This window comes from Callorhinchus milii, unplaced genomic scaffold (assembly GCF_018977255.1).
Source record: "Callorhinchus milii isolate IMCB2004 unplaced genomic scaffold, IMCB_Cmil_1.0 Scaffold4, whole genome shotgun sequence".
Classification (NCBI taxonomy): Eukaryota; Metazoa; Chordata; class Chondrichthyes; order Chimaeriformes; family Callorhinchidae; genus Callorhinchus; species Callorhinchus milii.
The window spans coordinates 37,179,318-37,196,272 of record NW_024704745.1 but is presented as its reverse complement, the minus strand read 5'-3'; positions in this window follow the sequence as shown (position 1 = coordinate 37,196,272).

The window sequence follows — 16,955 nt, the reverse complement described above, 5'->3', positions numbered from 1 at the left end:
GTCAGACACCCAGCTGAGAAAAAAAAAGATAATAATAATCCTTGCATTTGATACAGTGCCTCATCACATTATCAAGATTTCTCAATTTCGCAGGATATACTATAAAGTGGTTAGAATGTATATTTTGTGGATGAAACGCAGAAGCCATTTTTTGCATAGCAATGTCCCACAAACAACAATGGAGTGAATGACCAAGTTTATTTGGGGGGGTTGTTGGCCTGAATACGGGGAGAAACTCTCTTCTATTTTCGAATAGTGCCATTGGATCTTAAACCTCCATCTGAACAGGCAGACAGTATCTTTAATGTCTCATCCAAAAGAAGGCACCTATGACTTGCAAAACACTCCCCACACTGGACTGGAGTGTCATTTTAGACGTTGTGATATCAGATGCCCACATGGGCTTGAAACTCGCAAACTTTTGATTCAGAGGTGAGAGTACTACCACTGGGCCAAGCTGACACACACATACATTTCTAGTAATGTCATACATATGATTGACATTATGTGGTTGTGCATTTTAACAAATGCACAACCACATATCCACAATGTCTACAAAACACACAATCACTTTCCAGGATATCCTATAAAGACCTTTCGGATGTCCTCCTAATTTGAAAGGTGCTATCATGACTAATTCTGTTGCAAGCCAGTGGAAACAGAGTGACAAGGGTTAGCATTCCGAACTTTTATGACAGGCCACCAATGAAGGACATATGAGTGGAGAAATCAGACTATCGGTATTCAGTTCACACTTTAGACATCACAGACAAGTAATTCAAAGAACAGACTGTCTGGTCTAAAATTCTATAGGTGAAACCCGATCACCACATCCTCCCAAAATATTCTGGATTCCCATTTCCACCGATACTGTAATTGTCCCTCTAGTATGCTGCAGCACAGGGTGGCTGAAAGGCCCTGAATTGAAAAATCCCATTTTGTTCAACACTTAATCAAAAATATGATTCAAAGTGAGGAGATAATAGAGGCAGATGTCAGTGGGCTTGGCTGACAGCATGGGATACTGTCAAACTCTGCTTGCCCAAATTTTGAATTATTTCAGAAGAAAACAATCTCACTAAGCAAAGGAAACTCTCCAAAAAATTATCTTGAAAAGCCTTTTTGCTGTTTTTCACACATGTTACATGTTACCTTGATCGATACTCCACAAATTGAGCACTAAACCCATCCACAGATTGCAGGCAGATATCATTTGGTACTACGTGCCTAGAGAATATACAGTCGTATATTTTACAGTAAATCCTTGAAGCATTCTGAGGTGTTTTCTCAATGTGAAAATAATAATAATAATCCTTACAATTGATGTAACACCTTATCACATCATTGAGATGCCTCAAAGCGCTTCACAGAATGAATTGTCCTGTAGCTCAGTGGTTGGATCACTCACCTCACAAGCGAAAGACCTGGGTACGATTCCCAACAGGGCAAAATGTTGGGCAAGTTTCCTTACTCCACATGCCTCTGTTGACCTAGCAGTAAGCTGGAATCTAGTTGTTAGTTGATTGGCGAATTGCTTTTCTGGGAGTAAAAATTCCTTTAAAAAAATTGGTCACTTCAATCTATGACTGTTTGTGGGATACTGCTGTTTGCAATTGGTTCTATTTTTCACTCACTTAATGTCAATTCGCTTAACAGTATATTCTGTGAAGAGCTTTGAGACGTCTCAAAGACGTGATAAGGCACTATATTAAATGCAAGGATTATTATATTATATTATTATTGTAAAGTGGATTCACTGTGTATTGAAAAGCACTATATCAAATGCCAGGATAATAATAATAATAATCCTTGCATTTGATATAGCGCTTTTCACGTCGGGAGGACGTCCCAAAGCGCTTCACAGAACACACTGTAAAGTGAATTGACTGTATATTTGTGGGCGAACGCGGCAGCCAATTGCGCACAGCAATGTCCCACAAACAGTCGTAGATTGAAAATGACCAATTTATTATTGTTTTGTTTTGGAGGGATTATTATTAGGTGTGTGGAGTAAGGAAACTTGCCCAAGGTTTCGCCCTGCCTGGAATTGAACCCAGGTCTCTCACTTGCAAAGCGAGTGCTCTAATCACTGAGCTACAGGACTCCACAATACTATCAAATACTATGATTTCCAAATTATTGTGAGCTCCAAACTAATCATATAATTTACAATAAATTAATAATACAATTACTCAATGAGCCTTGCTGTAGACCATAGCAATAATATTTACTGGTATTTCCTTCACACAATTGAGTTCTCTGATTATCAAAAGATGCAAGACAATTTAATCAAAAGGCCATGATTATGGCCCTTCAAATAATAATGTTCAAGGATTACCAATATTTACTTTCCATTTAAATCACTGACTGACTGCTTTTAGTACTTAAAATATGAAGGAACATTTTTTAAGCATTAATAATTCTGCAGCAAAAACTAATCATTCTGGTGGATCTGCTGCTTGGAGCCTCCCTTATTTCTCCTGTATTTCAGTTTCCATTTCAAGTCTATTGTTTTGTCTATTATCTTCCTATCAGAGTAACAGGAAATAATGTCGAATTTGAAAGTTATGAGATCAATCATATCGAGTGGGCCAGACACATCGTGGTGATGTCATGTTACCCGAGATTGTCTTCCATTTCATGGATCATGGCCTTTTGATTTACCTTTGGATATGACATAAAGATCTTATAGGCTAAGGCAAGGTGGAATTTTCATGCTGAGAATTCATTTTGGATGCCTTTATATATAATGGTCCCACAATACAATATTGGATATAATGTGAGCTCTTATTAATAACAGTAGAAATAAAAATGCATGTCATTAATATAAGCAGCATTGCTTCTGCTTATATTTAACCAATGTGAGAGCATTGCTAAGCTCCAGTATTCTTGTTTTTTTTCTTCCAGATGAGGGAGCTGAATGAGAGGATTTTATTAAACTATTAACAGCTCTCTGATCAAGTCAATACATCACTTAAAGTACATTTCTGGAACAATTACTTTTAATGCCTAAAAGACCCATTGTGCGGTATAGTATGATAAACATCACTTCATCATAAACATCAGTTCTCCACTATTTCTGAATCCTTAGCATTATCTATTGTACAAGATATAACATAAACCCCAAAGTACATTTGTATAATCCTTCAACTCTCTGCAACACTCCCATTAGGTTTTTATAACATGGTAAACAAGCGCATATTATTACCTACATAAATATAGCATTGTTTAGATAAAATTGAGCATTTTAGTATATCTTAAGTAATAATTATTACTTTTATTTGAAGGTACGTATTTGCAGTTAGTCCAAACTTATTTTGTAATATTTTATAATTGTCCTTTTAATGAGATACTTTCATTTCTTGTAAAGTGTAGGCTACAATTGCATATTTTTTGCCCAAGTTATTCTCCAAAATAATAAGTAACAAGAATGTGCTGAAATGATCAGCCTGACAGGTGCCGCCCTCGGCAATAGTTGAGTCCCAGCTAAAGTCATTCTAGCTTCTTTAAATACACTGAAGATGACATTTGTTGCTGTCAAATCAGTTTTGACTCCCTGTGTGCTGGCAAAACAATCATTTCATAATTCCAATTTATTTAGGTCAACCTACAGTCAATTTCAGATTTTGGAGAAATGATAAATGGTAGAGAACGATAAATGTTTCTAGTCTTCTCGTTCCTCAGCTACTTGGACAGTATTTTAAGTTTCCAAAAATTAAAGCCACTTTATTAAATATTAGTGATAATAATCATTACAATTGATTTGGAGCCTTATCACTTCATAGAGTCCCAAAGCACTTCATGGCATTTTTAACTTATAGTGAATATCTTTTGAGGAGCATACTCAGCGGTGAACGTGCGCACAGCAATGTCTCACAAACGGCCATGAGGCGAATAATCAAATGTATCAAGCCAGCAGTATTTATAAACTGACACAGAGTTAGGCTACTTTCAAACCAACCGGCCTAATCTATCTAGATTCCTCTACAAGTATTACCCTGTGCTTTGAAACTTCTGTTTATCATTAGCCAATTTTTATAGCTTGGTTTCTGTGCCCACTTCCAAAATATTGATGTACACTGTAAATAACATTGGAAACAGCATGGATCCCACTAATTAGGCACCCCAATAATTACTTCTTTTCATGCTGATACAGCTCCACAAACAGCATTGCTTTCCGGTAATCTAACCAATTGTTGTTCCCCTTCAGAAGATGCCCACTCTGCTGTGCCTTCCAATATATTGGACAAAAGAAAAAACATTCTATCCTCCTTATCCACAAGTTCAGTTATTTCTTCAGATATGGGTAAGGTAAAGATTAGGATAGGATATTTTACATGCATGATTCCAAGTTGTCACTCAAAATTCTCCAGGTGTTTCATTACCTTTTCCTTCATAAAACTCTCTGATATCTTCCCTACAACAGATCTCAGACTCACCAGTCTGCGATTTTGTGGGCAAAATTCTGGATATTCTGTGAAGCGCTTTGAGGTGTCTCAATAAGGCGCTATATAAATTGCAAGGATTATTATTTCCAAGTTAACTTTTTTCTCCTTCTTAGAAGTTGGGATTTTGTTATGAGTTAACAATAACTTGCATTTAATATGCAACAACAAAACAACAAAATTCCATTTCTAAAGCGCCTTTCATGTTGAGAGGACGTCCCAAGGTGCTGAATATAGCACCCTTCAAGCAGGATGACATCTCAGAGGGCTTTTATTGTTGTTAAGCCTTAAGGCTGCTAACTCAAATGGCAGAAATTAGCCACATTCTGTTATTAACATTGTGAAAAAGCTTGGGGAGAATGGTATTATTTGACTGTATTTATCAACAATCTGATCATTTTCACCAATGACACTTGTCAAACACTTTGCAAATTTCACCCTGTGTTTTGAATCTTTTGTATTGAATATTTATCAGCTTTTATATAATTTCTATGCCCATATAATTTCCTAATATTGGGAACATAATTAGAACTTCAAAATAAGATTGTGCCAGTACCTTTCATTATAGAATGTTATGGCACAGAAGGAGGCCATTCAGCCCATCGAGTCTGTGCCAGCTCTTTGCCAGAGCAAGTCACTTTCACTAACCCCAATCACCAGCTTTCTGCCCATCACACTGCAAACCCGTCTTCCCCAGATACCTATCGAGTTCTCTCTTAAAAGCTGTTACAGATCATTCCAAATTCGAACAACTCGCTTAGTGAAAACATTTCTTCTAACCTCCCCTCTGCTTCTTTTGATAGATATCTTAAGACTGTGACCATGGGTGTTTACAAGAAAGGGACAACTGTTAATTATATATCAGGGTTTAAAAATAATGAACTTTATGATGAGAAATTCAATTAATTATTTAACCTTAACCAAGCTCCCCCTCACATCCTGGACAGTCTGATCCTGCTATGCATTATTAAGCAGTAAATAAGCCTTTTCACTTCAATACTTAAGGATAACAATAAATAGAATGTTCCCCTTCTGCTTTCCAGATCTTACAAACACTATTATTTTAACTAAATTTTATTGATTTTGAGCATTTGAATGCATCCTTTTGGATTAAGTGCATGAACATATGTTCTTTAAAGTTTCCACGGCAACATGATTATGGTTAGCCAGTTCAGCATTTTGTCCTAAAAAATCTCATAAGCATTCAGTCTTCTGAAAGAATATATTACTGCTATATTTAGCACAAAGACATAATTCAAAGAAAAAAAATTCGATCTGATCTGCTTTTATACAACACAATTTGTTTATAATACTGATCTTACATGGTGGATCTTATATTTATTGGAAGTATATTGGAATAACGATAACTCAAATAAGTGGAAGATGGGGAGAATCATATGTGACGCCAGTGACTGATCAGTCTGATCGAAAACACAAGGATCCTACCACACTTGTCACAAATCTCTATAGCTTGGTCATGATGACCATTCCAGATGTTACTGCTGTTGGTCACTGTTGTGCTTTCTTAGTTTGCACTTCCAGGGATTCAGCATTATGAACCCTATTGGTAATACATCTCTGTCATTGATATTAGTTGTCACACTGGTGCACAGCTGTAGGATATGCGACAGTGTTGCAGACAATTTGCATTGACCATTAAGAGGTGACAAGGTTCTTGCCTCAACAGGCTTCACAGTGTGCATTTTAGAAAGACAGTCAATTATACTTCTAAGCTGGATATAATGGAAAAAATGACCCCCGGATCTCTTAAGATTTCAATATGTTCAAATATCAACCTTGTGAAAGTTCTACAGCTGCAGTAGGCATGCTGCTTGACAGCAAATGTTTTTGTATGTGAACGTTAAGTTGACATTTAACAAACATCATCTACTGTAGATGATGTCTCTACATTATCCTAAGATCTTTGACATCCAAATATTGTAAATGTGTTTTATTTTGAGAATCCATGAATCCTCATTAGGCAGAGCTCCTTAAGCATTTATTATGATAATATTAGATATGATCTATATAAAGATTAATTAATTGAAGATGTAACATTTGTGGATTTATAAATGACCAGAACATAATTGTTTAGCCATGAATGGTCTTCAAGGTCCTTCATGCTGTATTACTTAATAATTATGCATTTTGACCAACTGTTACTACATGGAAAAGGTGACCAATTAGGGACATATCCACAGGTGGCAGCCATCTGACATTTGCACAATAGTTGCTCTTTACCATTTCAAGCTAAAATCTTATAACAAGCTTGTGTTTAATTTACTTGTGGTTAACTTTTAATTTGAAAAATGAAGATTATTTATCTTTAGATTGATTAATAGAGTATTTTTCCTCCCAGTTGATTCTTATCTTCTCTTTAAACTATTGGTTCCATTTTTATTTGGAAGTCACTGTCATTGAAAGATGCAGATATACAGCATTTTATATTGAGGTTTGAAATTAATATAATTAAGATAATTGTTGATATTCTTCAGGGTGAATGATTTCACATTGCTAATCATACCAGGAGATCGACAAATCGATGTCTTTTTCAGAATTACAGCAAGCTACCTACTGGCTTCCCAATCTGGTTGTTTGAAGTTGCTAACACCTCTCTTGCCACACGAAAAAAGAACCACGGTGAATGAAACCATTTTTTAATATCAATGATGACTGATAAAATAAAGCTGCTTGTGTTTCAGGAGTAAAATGTTTATTTCAAAGAGAATGGAATGGTGAACGGTATATGTTGCATGGCAAAGTTATTATTCACAATATCACACTGCTACAATGAGTCTCCTGGGGTGAGGTTTAACATAACAATTGTTTTGGTGGGGGTGAGTCAGCCGGGTGCCTGACACATGCAGAAACCCATCCCCATGTTTAAGAATATCGAAACCAAAATGAGAATTCCATGCATCCCACCTACACATGGAAATTCCAGAGATAGAATGATGGAATGGAATAAACATTCTCTCCTTCCTATGCATCCTACTTACCTAATTCTGGAAATCATTAGACACAGGTTGGGAGGAGCCAAGGCTTGGGGATCCCAGAGTGTGCATTTGAGGTACTTCAAGAGTCTAACTAGCTAAAACGGCACAATTTGTCATTGACATCACTGTGTGGCAAGCTTTCCTGCTGCATGTCCAGCTGGACCACTTTACCCATTAGGGCTTTAGCTTGCAGCGTTAACATGAGTTGTGTGGGATGACTATCTGCCCTCAGTGACGAGTCTGCCCTTCCAAGTCCTGCGATGAACCAGGCTGGTTGGGCTGTCATCAGCAGTGCCCTGGAATATTGAGGACCTCCCTGGCTCAGTCCTGACTACGAGGACTGTCAGAGAGGCTGGCTCAATTCTGCTGTTCCTTTGCCAGACATGACAAGTTCAGCTCCAAGGAACCCCACCCCTCTCCCCCACCCAAACACCAGGAGGATAGTCACTAGTTTGTTGTTTGACATCTGAAAAGTGTGGGTTTGAACCGTCACGAGGTGAATGCTGGGTACCAGGACCTCCCTGCGAGCTTCCTGGTGGGTAACACAGCTCAACATGAAATGCGCGAGAGCATTACCACTATCTTCCTGTCTGCAGTTTGGGCACACATTCCTTCCTATAGACCGATGTTTCTACCATTTTAACTAGCAGCTGCTTAGCTCTCTGCAAGCCAATTAAGGTGGATTTGAGTCACTAGATGTACGTTTATATATTCATGAACTCGGACTCCAGGTAACGCTTTCCAGAAACTGTTGTCTCAAGCCTCAGATTTTCCACATCGGCTATCTGGAAGACTGTCTTTAATGTGGTGGATGGACCTTTACAGGACACACATAAACAGCCTGTGACGTGCAAGCCAACATGATGGTTTCGAGATCCAAGTCCAGTGCCGTGAATCAGGCTTACTCAGCAGCTGCTGCTTAATCAAGATCCACATGAGTGGCCTTGGCAAATAGACATGCCCACTGTGAAGCTGATTCTGCCTCCAGGGTGCAACAGGTCAGTGTCGACCGGAGCCCTCCCTCCCCGTAGCTGCTTTGTGTGTTTGCCACAAATCCACCTAAATACTTGATCCTGGACTTTGCAAATAGGTCGGAGGAAGCCTCTCTGCTTCATGCCGAGGAGCTTGGATCCATAAAGGGGGACTGTTTGCATAGATGTTTTTTTAACTACAGAATGACCTGCATTGGGATCTCGCAAGTGAGAGACTTGGGTTCGATTCTCGGCAGTGCGAAACGTTGGGCAAGTTTCCTTACTCCACACACTTCTGTTTATCTAGCAGTACGAAGGAACCCAGTTATTAATCGATGAGTGGATCACTTTGCTGGGGGTAATAATTCCTTAAAAAAAAATTGATCACTCAATCTATGACTGTTTGTGAGACACTCCTGTGTGCAATTGACTGCCGCATTTTGCCCCCAAAATATACAGTCAATTGACTTTACAGTATATTCTTTGAAGCGCTTTGAGACATCTTGAAGACGTGATAAAGCACTGGATCAAATGCTAGGTTAATTAAAGATTATTTTGCTGTCCTGGAAAAGGATGAGCATGACCAGAGTGCCCTTCTCCCCTTCCCAGTCTGGTCCTTCAGGTCATCTAATAAAGTAAGGCCGCTGCTAAACACCACTTAGTCCTTGTCCAAAAAAAAATTTGATTGAATAAAAACATAATTTTTCCATGAGGGGTTCTTCAGGAACCGAATGAATAAAGTTATATAGTAGTAAAAAATATAATACGGTGTTATAAAGATCTTGGAATGTATTATAATGCCTCAGTGAGACATTTTGAAAAGAAGGAATCAACCTGCATCACAATAAACACAGCAGAAGAAAAGCTGCATAGATAATAACTTCACCAAAGAATCTGCCAAATGCAAAAATCACTGATTAAGAGGATATTTACAGATGATTTTTATTTTATGAATTTCTGATTGTTGTGCATTGGAGCATGAATGTGGCTGTGTGTGTATATGTACACATAATTATTCTTGTCAAGCTAAAAATAATATTTTCTCATCCATTGGCAGTGCTGAATATTTTGTGTCCAGATTAGCGCAAGCCTTCTACAGTGCAGACTAATCTTAAACCCTAATCTTTTCTTTTGTGAATTTATATTCTGTTCAAGGCAAAAGGCGTTATTTCTCTGTTGAAACCTCAGGCCCAAAATATTACACGTCGTAACCTTAAAATCATTGTCTTAAAATTTAAGATTGTGTGGAATTTTCAAAAGGTCTTAAATGCAATCATAATTTGAAAATTGTTTTTCCCCATTTCTCAGACCATGAATAATTTCAGGGCTAAGTGTGAACATCAAGCACACCGAGTTTAGATCCACTGCAAACCTTGGCAAAGCTTTCTTTACTCACTTCTATCAATAGGAGGAATCAATTGAACTTCAGAATGAATGAAAATGAATGAGTGAAAATCAGACCTGAATAAAAATTAGAGCCTATAAACCTTGCAGCTAGTAGACAGAAGAGAGTTTAGCTAATTTGTTTTGCTATGGATTCTAATCCAAGAGAGCACTCACTCATGGGAGTCAGACAGCCTCCATTAACATCTTTCAGTTTCCAAAAATTATAATATTCGGTTTGAAGAAATAACAATGTTGAATGCTTGTTAAAAAAAGTTGTATTATTCATCCATAGAATAGGTGAATTCATATAGGGTGCTATTTCTCCCAAATTTGTGGTGGTGAAAATTGTGATGTTTCTTAAAAGTTACACTAAAATTGAATGTGATGCTTTTGAACAGATTGTTGGACCTTGATATATGACAGTGTTCGGTAGCCATATACTTCCAATCCGTTTTAGAACTAAGCTTGTGCTTATGTACACAGTCATGTCATCACCGACATCACTTCCTGGGTCCTTTATATGTACAGTATACCAGAAGTGATATCAATGTAGATCTGATTACTTGAAAGTGGTTTATTTTTTGCAAACGAAATGAGCCAGCTGGTTTTGTGTATGTACGGTGAATTTGGTCCATTGCAATTTGCATTATAAACAAATAAGCATCGTCATGAAATACATTATCATGAAGTTGCACGTTATTTGTTAAGAGACATTGCAATTTCCAAACCACTGCAAAATACGAGCAATCAGCATAAGACAATGCATCTTTTCTAAAAAATAAATTAGCCAATAACAAACAGGTGCCCTCCAATTAGAAAGTGGAGTGAGCAGAATATGTTACTTGGTGATATCCGCTTGGAGATTTCTGAAAGTTAGCTGCAGTTTAAATAGAGCAAAGGATTTAATAGGAAGATTTAGACTGCAAGCATAATAACAACAGCAGCACAAGTTTAATACAACACGAAAGTATAAACATCACAAAATAAGTGAATTGGCTCTGAAGTCCCTCTCATCTTCAAGGGAAGTAATGTGGGCTCACTCATCAGTAGGTTCTCAGCTTCAAGATTTTGGCATCTTATGCAGCTGCTCTTTGAATCCTTGTAGACAAAGGCACTTCATTGCATGGCCTTGTACATGTATGTCTGTTTGCCTCATCTCTTCTTTCCCTATACCCATCACTATTTATTTTCCTAAACACTCCTGCCTGCTGTTTCAGGCTTCAATGTGTCTGCTTCCTCCTATTCAGCTAGCAAAACAGATGCTTCTCTCCATTCCCAGAAAGACTAAAATTCTTGCAGGTTCCACAAGAACCCTCATATGTGTCCTTCTCTGCTCATAATTTGTAGCATGGCATGACTCAATTTGTGTAACTTCGCTACAGGCAAGACTTTCAATTAATAGAGTAGCTGTGACAGACTACAGTGCAGTTCATGAAAACCACTGACCTGACAGCAAAATTCTAACATGAGACAAACTGTAAACCAGTTTTGCACCCACATATTGCCTCAATGGATCAGCACAAAACATCAAGTATGAAACATTGTCCACAAGGACTCATCATATGTGATTAATATTCTCTTTTTTTGCCCAACCACTGAGAATCCATAGCAAAATAAAGCAGCTTACAAGGCAGTGGTAGCCAACCTGTGGCCTGGAGGCTAGAAGTGGCCCATGGAGCCATCAAAAAGTGCCCCCTCCCCCTCTATCCTTGAGCGTTCGCACAAATCTAGATTAGTGCAGTGCGTTTTCAGTTTTTTCTTCATTGAATATTTCTTGATTCATGGCATAAGTCAAGAAATATTCAATGAAGAAAATTAAACAATAAAGGTTGTCCACCACTGGTATAAGATAAACTAAGCATTGTTTGCTGTGATTTCTTTTGCAAGGTATTTTGAGAGTGTCTTTTTATTGCAGTGTTTTACCTTCTGGGGTTAAATACTTGCACAACACACAAGACTTTAACAAAGCTTCACTGAATGGGGGTACATTTAGCGGATTGCTAAAAGTAGTGATTTTGTTTTACTCTGAATGCTCTTGTGAAGAGTAATTATTGTAATATAGTCTCCAATGGGTTGTTTCTTAAGTATAATGACTGTTTTCTAAGTGAATACAACAGCTAATGTAAAGCCAGGAATGTCACACACAAACCTGCAATGAGATGTATAATCAAATGAGAGAACAATAAAGGCAAGATGCTGGTGAGAAAGTTCTGCTTCACTTTGAAATCATGTTAGGTGATCGCTGACATTGTTTCACTTTGATGACGATATCCCTTGCCTGTGGGAATTGTACACAAACTGGCTGCCATATATGCCCACAAAATAGTCATTACTGTACATTGACTCCTGTGAAGCGCTTTGAAATATCCTCCTGAAGTCAAAGTTTTTACATCAAATGCAACTGTAAATATTTATTCATTTTACAGTATTTAATCTAAGTGCGAGTAACTACCAGTTTATTTGTCTCCCTGGAAACAGACAAAGGCTACGGAGGGCACAAAGTGAGGAGTGAATGGACCTTATTAGTTAGAAGCTTGAAATGCAGGAAATATTTCACCGATAACATTTTCTAAAAGAGAAGTGTACCTCATTTTCAGTCTTCCAGCACTATTCTCCTACCCTAAGCTGTTTCCAGCAGTTCATTTTTAGTTTCCAATTCCTTTCCTCCTTCAATCTATTGTTTATGAATTAAAAGTACATACACACTATATATGTTCTACAGGTAACCTCTCTTAAGTCATCTCATTATAAATCTTATACAATAACAATAATATAATAATAATAATCCTTGCAGTTGATATATTCACCTAAGTCGAATATGCACCTGAGTTGCATTCATTTTCCTACCAAAAAAATTTCTTTGCACTAGTTGTATTTTAGAAGTCAGATAAACTAAGTTGTAACAATTTCTAAATTGTATGCAAATCATAGAATGCAAATCATGTTGGTGATTGAAAGCTCCCATAGTTACTAAAAACATTGATGAATTACTGCATGCACATATAATGCTGCATTTGAAATAGGCACAGAAAATTAGGTCTTGACCCATCATCATGTCACGACAGACAAACTGAAATTCGTGTAAGTCATATCAATTCTGCCATTACAAATTACGTGTGTTCTTCCACAATTCATATTTCACGCAAATCATATTAAATGTTACGTTCCCAACTGATATGATTTATGCAAGTTTACCTGTATATGTTTTTCAGTATGAAAAATTTCCCAAACTGTGTATAATGAAGTTGCTGAGTGCACACACAGTAAATGGCAGTTTAGTCAATATTCTCTTTATACAATACAATTTATATTTATTTATGTAGCACCTTCACTTCGGGGAGACATCCCAAACTGCATTCACAATGCTGGATGGACACCAGAGCTGGGGTGGCAGCTACTGGTGTGGGGAGTGGAAAGTTGACTGATAGTTGGATCAAAAGATACATATTATATAATACGTTTAAAAATTTTGAGATGCGACTTGAAAGAGGGAAGTGAAGGAGCGAGGCGGAGGGACAATCCGAGCAGGGATGGAGTTCCAGATAGTGGGGGCAGGATGGCTGAAAGGATGACCGATGATGGTAAACCAGATACGTTGGGAGACATAAAGCAGAGCAGTGTTGAGTGAGCAAAGGGAGCAGCTAGGTTGGTAGGGTCGAAGCAGTGGGTGGAGTTAGCATTTGGAGGGATTTAAAGGTGAGAAAGAGGATTTTGAATTCATTCCACTGGGAGATGGGGAACCAATGGAGCCGAGCAAGGATGCAGGTGATAGTCTCATTAAGCCTAATACAGGAAGGACATTAGCCGCAGAGCTCTGGATAGTCTAATGTTTGGTTAGGGAAGAGCTGGGGTGTCTGTCGAGCAGAGCTTCACAGTAGGCAATGCCTGACCGTGATCAAGGGGTGGATGAGGATCTCGGTGGCCCAAAGGGAAAGGTAATTTTGGAAGAGGGATGAATTCCTTTCCTCCTTCAATCTACTGTTTATGAATTAAAAGTATATAAACTCTATATATGTTCTATAGCTAAACTCACTTAAGTTGTTTCATTATAAATCTTAGATAATAATAATCTTTGCATTTGTTATATTCGCCTAAGTTGAACATGCACCTGAGTTGCATTCATTTTCATACTAAAAAACACTTTTTGATTTCTTTGCACTAGTTATATTTTAAAAGTTCGATAAACTAAATTGTAACGATTTCTAAATGATATGAAAATCATGTCGGTGATTGAAAGCTCCCACATTTACCGACAACATTGATGAAGTACTGCATGCACATTTAGTGCTGCGTTTGAAATAGGCACGGAAAATTAGGACTTGACCCATTATTATGTCACGACAGACAAACTGATTTTTTGCTTATCAATTCTCTGATGTCCTTTCCTCCTTCAATCTTCTCTTTACAGCATTAAAACATTAGCAACTGAAATGAATAGGCTGTTACCATGAACTCAATAATATGCAATGGAGTAAATATGACTTAGTGGTATTTAAACCTATTTTAATTATAGCTTACACTGCGTGTCATATACAAGCTCAATACATGAAGAAATGCCAAAGTTATTTATTTTACTCATCTCCTCCTCTTAAGGATTAATTTATGTTGTAATAGTTGTGTGCCATTACATTGCAAAAGAGTTTATTCAATGCTGAGAACTTAATTATCCCAGTTTGAAATAAATCAACCAAATGATTTGGCTGATGTGCAGATAGAATACTTGAGGGAAACTGGATTTTTCAGATTTATATTACATGAGAGAATACTTGAAAACTCACTACTATGGTACAAAAGTGGTACTCATGCTTGGATCAATTTGACATCTACACTGTTTGCCTTTGTATTGAAGTTGGGAGATTCTTTACCGAAACTTTCTCCATCCAGTTTTTGCACATTAAGTTCTGGTATATGCTAAAGGGATAAATTGGATTGTATAAGAGTAGAAATAAATTATCACTGAAAAATAAAATAATAATCCTTGCATTTCATATTGCGCCTTATCAAGTCTTCGAGACATCTCAAAGCGTTTCACAGATATACTGTAAAGTGAATTGTCTGCATATTTTTCTGGCAAAATGCGGTAGCCAATTGCGCACAGTAGTGTCCCACAAATAGTTGTGGATTGAGTGACCAATTTATTATCATATTTTTGAAGGAATTATTACCCCTGGAAAAACGATCTGCCAATCAACTAAAAACTGGGTTCCTATTTACTGCTAGGTAATAATAATAATAATAATAATCCTTGCATTTGATATAGCGCTTTTCACGTCGGGAGGACGTCCCAAAGCGCTTCACAGAACACACTGTAAAGTGAATTGACTGTATATTTGTGGGCGAACGCTGCAGCCAATTGCGCACAGCAGTGTCCCACAAACAGTCGTAGATTGAAAATGACCAATTTATTATTGTTTTTGGTTTTGGAGGGATTATTATTAGGCGTGTGGAGTAAGGAAACTTGCCCAAGGTTTCGCCCTGCCTGGAATTGAACTCAGGTCTCTCGCGTGCAAAGCGAGTGCTCTAACCACTGAGCTACAGGACTCCAAGTAGGTTTTTTTTTAACACTGAGGATTGTTAGAACATAGAACACTTTACCAAATATATTATGTAAGCTGAGCCCATAATAGCATTCTAAAAGAAATTATGTAAAGTGAAAATAACATTGAAGTTAGAAAAAAGGAATGGGATTATATACTTCTAGTTGAGAGCAAGCACCAGTATAGATACAGTGGGCTGAATACCTCCTCTCTGCTGTAAACATTCTTTGATTTAATAAAACTTGAGTTTTTTTATATAATGCCATCTTGCATGTATGTGATTCACCCAAAGCAATGCCCCAGCTAACCTGTCAAGGATGATATTGCATGTCAATTTATGCTTTTGAGCTGATTCCTTGTACTGATGGTTTATCAGTTGGTTATTTATTCACATAAACAGCCATTTCAGGTCCTAACCTTTACCAATGCAGATTAACAGCACACGGAGTTTAAGAAGTGCTCAGTTAAAACTACAGTACCATAGAATTCTCCAACAGAGAAGAAGTCTACTCTGACCATGGTGTTTGTGCTGGCTATTTTAAAGAACAATCATTTATTTGTCTTTTCTGCATAACTCTGTACTTTACTCCTTTTTAGATATGCATCCTGTTCCTTTGTGAAAGTTAATGTGGATCTTGACTTAATCATCAGTCAAGGCAGGGCATTCCTAACACCTCTGTGCATGAAATTTTTTTTCCTAATCACCACATTTGCTCATTTGCTAACTAACTTAAATTTATTAAATCCGAAGGTTAAGTTATAATCTCTAGCATCTCTGAACAGACTGCTTCTAAAGTGGAAGCACATTTGTTTGATTAGTGATAACTATATATTCTAGATATCATTGTGTTATTTTCTGTCCAATCTAATTCTTTAAAACCTTATCATAATAATATAAATATATATATCTATATATCTTACATAGAAAATGAAACACAAAATTATTTTTATTTTTTTCTCTTTTTTCATTACTTTGTACTTGGGAAGTTAAGTCAAGTTTTAACTCAGAAATTCCCTTTTCCTTCATTACAACTCTTTATTTGGAATTACAGGTTCCAGTGTGTTACATCATGAAAGAGACTGTAGGTATTTTGCTGTGTTTCTTTTTACTAGCGCGTGGCCAGCTGATCTGGAAGAGCAGGTATATGGGAACAGAGTCCTTGAGCAGCATGCTGGTAATTCTTCATAATAATAAAAATAGTTGCATTTGATATAGCGCCTTTTCATGGCTTCTAGAGGTCTCAAAACGCTTCACAGAATATGCTGTAATATAAGAATATGCTCTATATATAATATAGAATATAATGTTTTGTGGATGAAACATAGCAGGCAATTACACACAGTAGAGTCCCACAAACAGTCGTGGATTGAATGACCAAATTATTATTATTTTTTGAAGGAATTGATACTCCCAAAAAAGGAATCCACCAATTCCTACTTAATGCTAGGTAAACAGAGGTGTGTGGAGTTAGGAAACTTGCCCAATGTTTTGCTCTGCCGGGAATCAAACCCAGGTCCTCTCGCTTGTGAGGTATGTGCTCTAACACTGAGCTACGGGACTCCACACACTTTACTCGGTGGGCCCTGGCCTGCCCAATGTTCCCCGCTCTGCCCATCCCA